This window comes from Podarcis erhardii (assembly GCF_964252035.2).
Source record: "Podarcis erhardii genome assembly, chromosome: 4".
Classification (NCBI taxonomy): Eukaryota; Metazoa; Chordata; class Lepidosauria; order Squamata; family Lacertidae; genus Podarcis; species Podarcis erhardii.
In genome coordinates, this window is record NC_138508.1 from 56,142,924 (window position 1) to 56,153,044 (window position 10,121).

At 41.4% G+C, this 10,121-nt stretch overlaps 1 long non-coding RNA gene across 1 annotated transcript; it reads left to right on the forward strand.

The window, feature by feature from the left end:
- Positions 1-2,856: 2,856 nt before the first annotated feature.
- Positions 2,857-7,235, forward strand: LOC309340841. Its single transcript, XR_014156122.1, has 2 exons — positions 2,857-2,894; positions 5,885-7,235. It is a non-coding gene; the product is annotated as an uncharacterized lncRNA (long non-coding RNA).
- Positions 7,236-10,121: the final 2,886 nt, after the last annotated feature.

Below are 10,121 nucleotides of genomic sequence, written 5' to 3' on the forward strand. Positions count from 1 at the left end.
GGGGGTGACAGAAAGCCTACTAAAATTATGGTGTTTCCTGCGGTTTCGTGAAGAAATAAACTCAGAGATAACAAAGCCACAAGAAAAGATAAGAAAATGAAATAACATCTGCTCTGAAGAATAACTGAACAAGAAATCCTCTGAGAACAGTTATTGAATTCTGCCATTCTAAGAAGTTTTAGCTATTTAAATAAATAGAACCCAGTTTCATTTTTTTAAATGTTCAGAACAATACCCACTCCTTCTATAATTTCTTCAGCCGCTCCTATAAAATGCTAATTGTGGCTCCTTTCATTCATGTGTGAGATCCACAAGAAGTATCAGTTTCCACATGCTCGCAGCTCATTCCCCCCTGCCCCCACCCAGACATTTCAGTAACAGAAAATTCAGCTGATCATGTACTATTATTATCACTTGGTAATTATCCCCATTTGTAATGCACCTCCTGTGCGAGAGGAAATTTGCCATAAAGCTTTAAAACAAAACGACTCTCTGGGACAATATGAGGAAAGCAAGGAGACAGAAGTGTGTGAGTTTCAATTGGTTCCCTCTCACTAGAGTTTTAGAAGGACAGTGATCACTTTTTGTTTGTTTCATCTTGCTTTAAATCTACCCTGCTGTCAGCCTCCTGCTATAGTTCTGTATTTTGTCACATGGGCCCATTTTATACCCTCTCTTGTTACTACTATTACTGCTGCTGTTGTTTTAAGCAATATAATGCTCTTGGCTTTTGTTGTTCTATTGACTGTCTTATTGGGTTTTGCTGTATTTTACATTTTAACCTGGAAGCTGCCTTTGAGGACTGAAAAACATGATAGAGCTGTCAAATGACTGAAGGAATGAAGTGTACCATTTTATCACTTTGAATGTATAAACTAAGCCTGATCCTTCAATGAGACCTAAGCTAGTGGCAGCACCATGATGGAAACTCACAACACAGTTGCTTGGAGTTGCTGCAGCCTGATTTCTGGAAGCTGGGCAGTAGAAAACAGCATCTCCTTCCAGCCAAGCAAGGAGCTGAGGCTGAAGTGATGGAGCTGCTGCATTGAGCAGCCAGGGACTGATGATTCTGCCAGAGAGAGCCTTGCCTCTTCTCAGAGCTGTTCAGGGCCAGAATCTAGAACATGCAATGGGCTTGTGTCCTCCCAATTTTGCCCAGTGGATGGGAATCCTCTGGCTACTAGCTGGGCACTAGGTTGTCAGACCTGAGTTTTGGCCAGGCCCATCATTCCTCTCAGAGATGATAAGATGAGACCTCCAGAGCTGACAACGGAGCTGCCTTTCCCATTGAGCAGATTGAAGTGGCCATCTCAACTGGCTGCTGCCACACACATACCCAACTTTTCCTTCCTCCATCCATTCCTCTTCTCCTGCATGGTTAATGTCTTCTTCTTTCTGGCCTGAGCTGGCTGCCTGGCTTAGCTGCTCATTTAGACTCATGCATTGCTCAGCTCACATGGGACATGCTGTTGCTGCTGCTGCTTTATTTACAGCCAGTAAAACAGTTGGTGAGTGGTGGCAAAGTTTAGGAAGACTGAGCTCCAGCACAGTCAAAGGTTAGGGGTGATGGACAGTGCCGGATTTACATATAAGCTAAACAAGCTATAGCTTAGGGCCCCAATCTCTTGGGAGCCCCAAAAAAATTTAAAGAAAAAAAGCTGGATGTACATTTCCAAAATATAAGATAAAAAAGCAAATAAAATAAAACCTACATACAGGTAGAGCTTAATAATTATTTCACTGTTAATATACTTCTTCTTAATTGTATTTCAGTTCAACAATTACTTCGATAAAATACCTATTTTGTTACGTGCAAATGGCTTTAGATACCTATTAGGTCCATAAATTACCATGCAGCATATATTCAACACAAAAAACAGTGACAATTTGCTGTTGACAAAGGACAGCTGGACATATAAAGGGCCCCATTACTTTCAGTAGCTTAGGGCCTCATCAGACCTAAATCCGGCCCTGGTGATAGGAGGTGTGGTCCAACAAGATATGGAAGGCTGTAAGTCACCCCATTCCTGACCTAAGTATTTGACATCAGTATTTGCAGAAAGCCACACTGAGATCCAGAACTGGATCTACCTCTACCTATTAGACAGGGGAAATTCTACTCTGTGTGCTCCCTCCTCTCTGAATTGCACAGGCCCAGGTTCTTGGAACTCAAGGCATAAGATATTCAGACATGAGCTGATTCTGCTGGATCTCTGGGGTGTGATTTGCCGCTCAGTCATCAGTTACAAATACAAAACACAATCAGCAACGGTGAAGAAAGAAAGAAAACATCCCCCCCCCCAAAGCAGCAGCTTATTTAGTCAAAGTCAGAATATCAGAACAAAGAAGATACAATAGTGTAAAAGACTGAATTACTCCAAGAGACAAACCACCAGTTAATCACAAGCCATGCACAAATAATACAATCCTGTCCTGGAACTGGATCCATGCAAGAAATCAGAAACACCCAAAGAACCGCAGTAGTCTACAGTATTTGTTTTTAGGAACAGCCAAAAGGCGGATATTAAGTTAGACGTCAGCGTATTTATTGCCCTGTAAAATATGTTCTGCTAAGCTTCCCTTTGCCCTTCCCTCAGACAGCATACTATAATTTTTTTTATACAACACAATAAAAAACAAATGTGCAATATCTAGATCAATTTTTTTTCATGCTGTGCCACCAAAGGGTTTGCTCATTTTTATTTTGTTTTAATCACAGGGACCATTGTTTATCCATGTGGGTGGATACAGTTCACTGAGTGTTCTGTGCTACTATCATGTTAATATTTAACATTGCAGTTGAGATAATAAATTCTGGCTGGGCTGGGCATTGCCAGTAATATTTTGTTCATTGACCTGATTCAGTCTAATGGAGGCAGAAGGACAGTTTTCATGTATGTATTTATTTAATTTTAAAAGGGGCCCCCAGAAAATAATTTCAGTTTTAACAGAGGTGAAAGGTAAAGTTTCAGTGGTGCCATGCCATAATAATTCAACTCCTCTCATAGCAGCTGTTCTTGACTGATTTGCATTCTCATTTGTCATCAACTTAGTTTTATCTTCTCACCACTCTTGAATTAAGAGTTCTCACAGTTATACATACATTCCTTGAACCTAGAGCTTAGGGATGTCACAACTGTTTGCAAGGCCGGCCATATAGCTTTTCACCTCCAGCAAATGCAGGAACCTGTGTATGTGTTTGTGGCAGGTTTCACATACATGACACCATTGGGTGAGTAGGTCAGTGACTCATATGGTGGAGAGGAACATGGGCTCTCCCCCTCCGCCATACGCATCATATCATGTGTGAAGCAGGTGCTCCAGATGGAATACAGATTCCCATGTGATTTGTGTGATTCTTCCCTTTGGAGTGGATGGGAGTGATTGCACAAATTTTACTTAAGCAAATCCAGCGATTATGACCTGCTCCCACACCATGCAAAGGGGACTGCTGGTTTGGAAAGTGTGCAAACTGAGCTACAGGGTAACTCTTTTCCGCAGCTGTAAACTCACTCAGTTTGTTATGAAATCCAGTCCTTAATGTGTTCAGGTGCAGGTCCTAAAATGTAGGCACTGCACTCCGAAAGTCAGGAATGGCAGTCTGTTTAAGCATGCATTTGGGGGTGTTTATTCTGCTATGTTAGGAGCCCACCCAATGTCAGGCTCCAGAGAACCCAATCCCTCCCATGGTGGCAGCCAAGAAACAGATAAACAAGAAGAATTCTTACCAAGTAATTTATTCACTGTGCACAGAGAGAGACGAAGGAATGCAGTCTCCCTAAGATAATGACGTTGCTCCGAGTACAGTCCATCCCCTCCATTGCTCCTATTCTACATCATCCCTGTGCCGGCTGATCTGAGCTTTCTGCCTCTGAGCTTTCTGTTCTACTACTCTCAATACCTGCCTAGTCCTGGGAGGGGTGTGTGCGCTCAGGAGTACTTTCCAAAGACACTGCGTATGTCAGCTGTCTCTCCCCCAATGCTTTTTCTTCCTGCTGTTCTTCTCCCAATATTTTCCAGCTTTTCCCCTCTGCAGCCTCTGAACTCTGGCCTTCTGCAAACCACTGTTCTAAATCTATACCGTCCACCTGTTCTCGGGAAGGTTCGGGAGAAGGGGGAAGCGTCCCCACCAGTCCTTCTCAGTCCAACCCCTGACACGCTATGGTTTGCCATATGGGATTTGTTGTTGAAGTCTATAGCCTGTAACAATCCAATTGGTTGGTCCCCAATCCTATGAGGTCACACAGTGGGATTCATGGCAACAGGGCTGCCAAAAGCGCGACTACATAATGCCCCCTTCCCCATGTGACAAGGCAGTGTGCAGCCTGCAGGTTCCATGTTTAAGTACTCTTGTGGCCCCCTCGGTATGAAAAGTTGGACTGCTTAGCTAAGGCAGAAGCTTCTCAAATTATTATTTGAATTACATATGGCAGTGTGAAAGCCTACGTTAAAAAATGGGTGTAAAGATTATGAGAATCCTGTATTAGGGACCTAGTTTTTTCTCTGTACAGAGAAAAGAATCAATCCACTTACAGGAAGTCTGAATAAATGGATTGTTACTCCATTTACAAGCAACCCTACCCTAATGTGTGCAGACCCCCACTAAATGAATGCTACAAGTGTATAATTAAATTATATGCTTGTGAAGACTAGCACAATTAAAACCAGGGGTGAGGAGGCACAAAAGATTAATCCCTCTAAATCAGGGCTTTGCTAATTTAGTGAGCAGGAAATACAATTAAGGGAAATAACATATTAAAAACACCTACACAAATATCGAAACATCTCTTGAGTGCATTAAAACTTGTGTGTCCGTATAAGGAGAAAACTTCATTTCCTTAATAAAATCAAATTAGAAAACTGAACTCATTCATACCCTGGAGAAAAATTTGCACCTCAAAATGTTCCGAGCAGAATATCATCAGAAGCTGAAAGGAAATCACGATGTTATTTAAACATTTTATAATGCTCTGAGGTTATGGTTTTAGATAGCAGTTCAAATTCTAGAAGAGGAATTTGGAGGAACAGGGACTGCTTTGCATTAATATTATACGCTTGCATTTTCTATGGAAGAGTAAAGTGGCAATCCTTTTTGCATTTGTAAAACAAAGCAACCATCTTGGTCCCCAAAATATTAGCATTCCATTGCTATTCTCACTGCTAGGAAGGAGTGCTTTTACATCTCTCCACCTCATGGGGTAGTTTATGTGGCTAGTAGCTCCCATGTCACAGATAGGCACAGACAGGTAGTGTGGTCGCTGTGTGTGGCCCTGACCTCATATCTCTAACACTTCCTCCTTCAATGCTACAAAACTGAATGAAAAAAAAATGTAAAGGAAGCAGCTGTGTGTAAGTGATAGAGAATATAAAGCAGCAGTGAGGGAACTTGGTATCCTACAGATGTTCTGTACCACAACTATTGTCCTCGTCCCTTGGCTGTGCTAGCTGGGGCTGATGGGAGTTGGAGTCCATCAACATATGGAGGACACCAGGTTTCCTGTCCCTGGTACAAGGTGCTGCAAGTGTAAGGCACCAGGTTAACTCCCTGACTACCTAAAAGGCAAGAGCAATAAGGAAATCCTGGGGAAAACCTCTGGTCTGGGGACAGGGTAGCTGAAGAGGTAACTCCGCTGAGAGCCCAAGGAGCCATTGTCCTTCAGAGTAGACAATACCAAGTGAGATGGGCCAATGGTCTGACTCAGCGTAGGGCAACTTCATGTGTTGATGCTCAGTATCAATTTGCAACACAATAATTAGTTCCACATAGTTTTGGGGCTACTCAGAGGATATACACCCCCGGTAAAAGGTGCAAGTGCAATAATTTCCTCCACCACCCTCATGACTAGATAACATGCACATTTGATTTCACAGTTCTCTTTTGCAGCGAGAAGACAAGAAATGATTGCTGGAGGCAGGTTCAAAAACAAGACGAAGTCACAGGAGGACACCATAATCTCCAAGATTAGGAAATGATCACTCACGTTGTGCTAAAGAGGGAGGGTTAAATCAAAGCCTCAATGATCCAACATTCCTGATCGTGCACATTCACCAGCAAAAAAAGCCAGGAGGTCTGAATGCCGTTGATGTTCTACCTGTGCATTTGTTGGGAAACGGGGTTGACATGGCCTTGTGATAAGGATCTGCTTTCCCTTCCAAAGAATGCATCCCAGAACACTTGTTGAGGAATACCCATAGAAGTTGACCAGCAATAAGGACCCAATGTGGGGCCAGCCCAAGCAACCGAGAGACCAAACGTTCAATCATGGATGAGGGGACAACACTGGATCGGCCACTCCTGGTTAGTGGGAAAGGATAGTGGCCTGCAGCTCTGCTGCACAGGTTATTGAAGGGATATAGTCCACATTCCTATAAATCAGAAATGAGTCCCAGAACATAGACAAAGCATTAGGAAGACTAGAAGATCACACACACACACACACACACACACACACACACACACACACACACACACTGCAGGCACTGAAGATAATAATATACAATGCATTTCCACTCGTTCACAATCCGGTGAGCCACAAAGCCAAGTCGATGGAGCCCAAGGGCTTTGTATTCTTCTGGACTGGTTTAATGTTTTACTGAAATTGATGATGTAGCTCATTTGCGTACATGGGGGGGGGGGGAGAAGGTTGTATGCATTGTGTAACTTGTGCCAGAGGTTTCGTTAAGAAGTACTGGATAATGATATGAATTATTTAGGCAAGGTCTCACTCCATACGTGTGCATTACTTTTTTTTTTCTTGCTAAGGACTCTCTGTTCTTAATCAAAGGTACATGGAAACATCAGGCTGCTTATTTTAAAAGCCTGCCTCAGCCTGTTAATGGAGTGTGGAAATAACCCTGGAAGGTAAAGCACACCTGAAGTTTGTCTTTCCCTGAAGCAAACATTGATCTTTACTTAAAAAGATTGTAATAAAACCAGGATTTGTGTGATTTTATGATAACGCCTGCAGTCCAGTTACAATCTAAGGCGTGTCTACTCAGAAACAAGTCCTATTGTGTTCCGTGAGACGTTCTCCCAGATAAGGGGGCAACTTTGGTTTATCAAGCAGAAATTTCCAATTCCCACACCACCTCAAACAAATACCAGCAGAAATGATTGTTGATAGATTTGTCAAAGATGGGAGGAAAGAAGAAATGTTTGTACTCTTGATAGATGTTTTCAAAGGAAAATTGGGAAGCACATACAGTACTATCCTAAAATACACATTTTTAATACATTTTGGTACAGTTTTTTGAGCCAAGAATTGTATTGAAAAATTCCGAGAACTTTGAAATCCAAAAGATAATTACATTGTTCCACTTTATTGTAAATGGAACTTCTAAGTTGTTTACAAAATAAAGCAAATATTAAAATTGGCAATAAAAGACAAAATTAAAAGCAAATATTTTTTAAAAACGCAAAATATAATTAAAACCAACAGTTGAAAACAGATTAAAGCACAGGTCACCTTCTGCATGTCTGCCTGAACAAAAATGTTTTTAACAAGCACTGAAGAGAGCACAGCGAATGCCTGGTGTCAATGGACAGGGAGTGTTGGTGCTGCTATGCTCAAAGGTTGGTTCCTTACAAGTGCAGAATGCATATTATGTTCACCTGTAACAGTTTGACAGACTGAAGTGGTCAGGTGGCACATATGGGTAAGCCAATCCCTCAAGTACACTGGCTCCAAGCTTTTAAGGGTTTTATATACTAACAGCAACACTCTGAATTTCGTTCAGTAACAAACCAGCATTAGTACACAAAGTTCCAGATCAGATCAGTTCACATCAGAATTCAGATCCCAAATTGCCCTAGTCATGACACTGCCTCCATGGCTCAGCTTTCAATGAGGGCAAAATCACGAGAGCTACAATGGGCTGCCCTCAAACTATGGAAAAGTCCCTGTAGTCTGAAGAACTCTCTTCAAAATTAGCAACAGGGAAACCTCAGACTTTGCCTGGAGGCTACTGAGTTTCTGCTCCTGAGCCGGGCCCCTAATTGCTAGCTAAGCGCTGTCCATTTTATGTTCTAAGAGGCACCTCATTAAGCTTTAAAAAGAGCATCATGGGGAACAACAAAGCAGCTCACCTCCTGTGTGGCCCTCCAGATGCAATCGGACTTCAACTCCTGTAACCCCCAGCCAGGATGAGCAACGGTTAAGAATGATGGGAGCTGTAGTCCAGCAACATCTGGAGGGCCACAGGTTCCCCACCCCTGTGATATGCCTGCACACCGTGGCAATTCTCCTGTAGCAGCTGCAGCAGCAAGGGCCCCAGCCATCTCATTCATTGTTCCTCCACTGTACGTCTTGCTGTGTCAATCAGCACCTGCAGGGCTATCTTGCAAAGATTAAAATGTGGTCGGTGCCTTCCGCCTGGTTGCCGTCCAGCACAAACAGGTACATGGAATCCAATCATAGGCACATGAGTGCATTTCACTGCCTCTCTAGAGAACACAATGTTTTATTAAGCTTTGCTAGAGCAAGAGGGATTGTGGAATGACTAGCGTATGAAAAACACATGTGCATTGATTATTGTCTACATTGTAACATAGATTCGTAGACTCACAGAATTGGAAGGGTCGTCTAGTCCAACCTCTAGCAATGCAGGAATCAAAGTTTGGCTCAAACCCACAACCTTGACTGACATTAAAAGTCTAATATTCTAATGGCTCATGAATTGGAATGTGTATGCCTCCTCTAAGTGACTTCATGGTTTCATAGTATTTTAGTAGGAATTGCCTAATCTGTGCTGTTCATGCTATTGGATTAGTTTATTGCTGCTGTTGATTAGTGTACTATTTTTAAAAATGGTAGCTTGCAGTGTTGTAGTCTCTGTTCTAATATTTTCTGTCTAGAATTATAGATGGGGATGGGGGATCTCAATTAGTTACTGCTCGATATGTGCACGATTAGGACCACATTATTCAGGGATGTGCCCTGGGAATAGGAGAGAGATCTTTTGCATAGGATTTCCCTGTACAAGGATCAAGCAAGAATACAGCCATGCCCGGGGGGGGGGGGGGATTCCAGGAAGAGAGTAGTCAAGAGAAAATGTGCTTTCCTCAGATGATTCAGATACAATTGGATTATTCTGCCTTGAGGTACATTCAGCACTCGCAGTCATCTCCGTTCTGTGGGTCTGTATTTGATTTGATTTGATTTATTATATTTCTGAGCCACTTTTCCTTCAACTGAATCCCAAAGCAGCTCACAAGCAATAAATAGCAATAACATGACAGAACATCACAGAACATCACAGATACAGCATAAGTAAGATGGAACAATTAACAAACCACCAGTGTGATGATTACAATCTGTAAACTGTTAGAGAACAACAATTTAAAAATAAGAAAACATCACAATTAAAGCAAAAGCCATATTATTCAATTGGCAAATCAATACATTTATAAGCTATAAAACAATATTAACCTCTATATAACAACCTGGTTTGAGAATAAATTCTTTTTCCAGGAAACCCTGGGAATTTTAGTTCTCTGAAGGAAGTGAGGCTCATGATAGTGTATAGAGAATTTTTAATGCATTCTTTTTAAAAAATAGTTTTTATGAATTTTACAATTTTATATTCAACACAATCCTTATTATCACAAAAAGAATATATAAATCCCTATTCACCCCACCCCACTCCTCTCATGACTTCCCTCAACTTCCTTTTCTGGTTCTCTAAATATTTACTTCTCCTGCCTGTTTTATTCTTCTTTAATTTTATAATCTTTAAATTAAATACTATTATAGTCTTATCATTTAATGCCATATTCTTTCACATTACATCTTACCCTTTATTATTTCTCCATTATTACCTCTTAACTTTTTTACTTGTTTTCTTAATTGTAAGTGTTTACTCAAACCCAGCTACTGAGTCCACTTCTTTACAATATTTCTGTAAATACAACATAAATGGTTCCCTTTTTTAAAGTCCCTGTTGTCTTTGTCTCTTAGCTTTCCAGTTAGTTTTGCCATTTTGGCATACTCCGTCAGTTTTTCTTGCCATTCTGCTTTCATTGGTATCTTGTCATTTTTCCATCTTTGGGTTAGTAACATCCTAGCCGCTGCTGTAGCGTACATGAATAGTTTTTTTTCCACACTTTTGCCAAGTCTTGTCCC